The 3,241-nt window shown below is 28.6% G+C and overlaps 1 non-coding gene across 1 annotated transcript; it reads right to left on the bottom strand.

Moving 5' to 3' along the window:
• Nucleotides 1-642: 642 nt before the first annotated feature.
• Nucleotides 643-714, bottom strand: TRNAP-AGG (transfer RNA proline (anticodon AGG)). The gene has a single exon. It is a non-coding gene; the product is annotated as a tRNA-Pro (tRNA).
• Nucleotides 715-3,241: the final 2,527 nt, after the last annotated feature.

Here is a 3,241-nt window from a genome sequence, read left to right on the forward strand (position 1 = left end):
TTAAACCAACATGTAAAAATATTGACCAACTTTCTTACATTACACTTACACATCACCCTATACTGAATTGTAGAGCATCTCTCATATAAAAATTAATTTCATAATTATAACATAAAATAAATTAAAAAAATTTAATTTATCAATATATTAAAAATAATTGAAAAGATATTTATTTATTAATTTAATTCTTTACTTTTATATGGGTATAAAATTTCAAATTATAATATAAAATAGATTAAAATATAATAAACTAATTTACATTTATATGTAAATAATAAATAATATCTATATCCATAACTATATTTATCGAACTGATTTGGTTAATAATTTAAATTTAAATTTATAAATATTTTAAATATAATTGATAATATCTTTATATTTTAATGATTGTTTTTTTCCATATGATAATTCATTTTACTCACTCTACACTTTATAACATTGATATCTTTAAGTTTTTCAAATTCCAAGCCATGTTCTCTATTGAAAATATTTCCTTTACCAATAGTAAATTTTTCAAATTCCAAGCCATGTTCTCTATTGAAAATATTTCCTCACTAGCATTAAAAAAATAATGAAATGGTCGACAGACCTCTCGAGAGAAAACGTCTACCTTCCTCCACATTAGTCGCGAATAGGTGAAATGGGGCATTCCGAGAATTGAACTCGGGACCTCTCGCACCCTAAGCGAGAATCATACCACTAGACCAAATGGCCTGAGTTGTGATATAACACATGGATAAACTATTTTAATTACGCAGTGATATATAAATCTGAAACACATATATATGTGAACTCTACTTTTTCTAAACAGCGCGCCTTATAATACCGCCATCCTCAATAAATTTAAAATATTCCAAAAATAACTTAAAACTTATAGACAACAGCAAAACAAAATTACATTGTTTTTTTAACGCTCTCTTACTTGAGATTTGAGCCCACCCTCCTTGGAACCAAAATTTAATCCGGCAAGTTCATAAACTTAGTCGAGGTTGGACACCAATTTGCGGTTCAACATGGTGAATACGTAGATAGATACTCCCTCCTTTTGCTTTTTCGAGGTATAAATGCAGCAAAATGGCGGTGAAACCCTACCACTCCCTCCCTCGAGGGCGGAGTTTCTTGTCAACATTGGTTCTACTATACTCGCTCATGTAATGAGACCAGCAAGAATGCATGCAGGTTTCATTATAACACTAGTGAGACTATTTGTAAATCGATTTTAAAATAGAGTAGCGTGTTTCACTACAATAAGTTTTTTTTATCAAAACAAAAGGTGATGAACAAAATCAAGGATCAATCAATGTGAATTTTGAAATAGTACATATATTTTGTTCTTTAATGAGTAGAGAAGCTATGTTATGTCAATTGTTTTAGTAATAAGATGTAGTGTGTTGCCCCAATTTTATAGTTCAATTTAATTCCATCGTAGATTTTGAGAATAATATTTTGGAATTCCATGAAGCAAAGTTAATTTTTTGAATTTTCTTTTTAAATATTCTTAAAATCTACAAGAGAGATAAAAATAATTCTAACTCTCCATTGGATCATATATCCTACTAAATTTTGTTCTCTAAAAATATTTAACTAGTAAACCGTAACTAAAGTTTTGTATGATTTAATGAATGATATGTAGTTTTTTATCTATTTGGAAAGGGAAAATTTACAAAATCTAGCCTTAGTAGAACATCTTCAAGTAGAAGGTTATATTCTTTTTCAGGGTAAATTGAAGTACTTATATTTTATCTGAAAAAAGAGATTGTAGAGCTTGACATACATATCCACTTAGCATACTAGAAAACTAGAATAACCCATAAACCCAATCTAGTTAATCAAGACGTAATTATACAAACCATTTCTACAATAAAGACTTAATTATACTGGACATTTCCACAATAGATACATACAGGACAAAATAAGTACAAATACATTTCTACACTATTTGCAAAGTTGAAATCCATTAAGATAAGAGACCATCAAGATTATCAGTAAGAAATTGAATTCCAAACCAAACACTACGCCAACAAACTAAAGCAAAGATTGTCTCCATGGATTACAACGTTCTCCAGAAATTGATTTCAACAGAAGAAAACATAATTCTAGGAAATAACCAGCACCAATGAAATGAACAAAACATCAAGGGTATATAGCATCGCCTTCAAGTGTATAAACATCATAGTCCAAGTACAAAACCTAGAGCAAAGCAGGAATAGAGAACTCCAAATGGGCACAACAAGCATGGAGTGCAGGCAGTGTCTATTATACGCACAGACCAACCATCAAACATATCCCCACCTTCCAAATTCAGAATCCATAGACACCACTCGAATAATACCATATAATCTAACACCATGTCAAAAAACATAATGTAGAACCATATCCTCACTATCCAAATTCAGTAACCAAAGAAACACCATGAACCGAGAACCATCCATATAAAACAAAGTCATCCATAAACGCACAATGCCATAAAAATACCAATTAATCTACAACCGAATCAAAATCATAACATAGGAGCATCTCTCCACAGTGCTAACATCATACCAGCCAAAAGGTGCTCTTTAACAAATCAATGCCTAGACTAAAACATATTGAAGATACCGCGAAGAATCCAAGAAGCCATACTTTAACAATCTCATTGGAGACCTTCCAAACTTTACTACCAAAAACATTGTATTCCTTCGCCTTTAGTCATGGTTTAGCAAAGAGATTGTAGTAGGTGCCTAAGCACTTATGCCCAGATGATCCGTGAGGTCACCAAAAGCATAAGTAATATTATATCATTTGTAAAGATAGATTCCAAAATTTATTTTAAATATTTTTAAATAATATTTTTATATTTCTAAAATTGTGTATTTAAGTATGTGAACACAGTTATATTTTAAGATTTAAAGAAAAGTTTAGTAATAAGATTATATATTATAAAGTAACACCATAGGAGGATTTTCTAACAATGTATATATATATATAATATATATATTTATATATATATATATAATATTTTAAATAATACATTAACAATAATTTTATTTTTTTAAATAAAAAATAAATTAACATAAAAATAATGTTTTTATTAAATAAATTAATCAATTAATAACTACATTTAAAAAACAAAAGACATAAAATTTCCCATAAAATTTCCCTTTTGAAAACAACTAAAGAGAAATATAATTTTAACATAAAACATTCTTTTGAAAACAATTAAAGAGAGAATGAGAAGATGAGGCACCACCTTATGATAAGT

Source organism: Pinus tabuliformis, chromosome 6, assembly GCF_031772625.1.
Source record: "Pinus tabuliformis cultivar Carrire ecotype Pingquan chromosome 6, CPIR1, whole genome shotgun sequence".
NCBI classification, from domain to species: Eukaryota; Viridiplantae; Streptophyta; class Pinopsida; order Pinales; family Pinaceae; genus Pinus; species Pinus tabuliformis.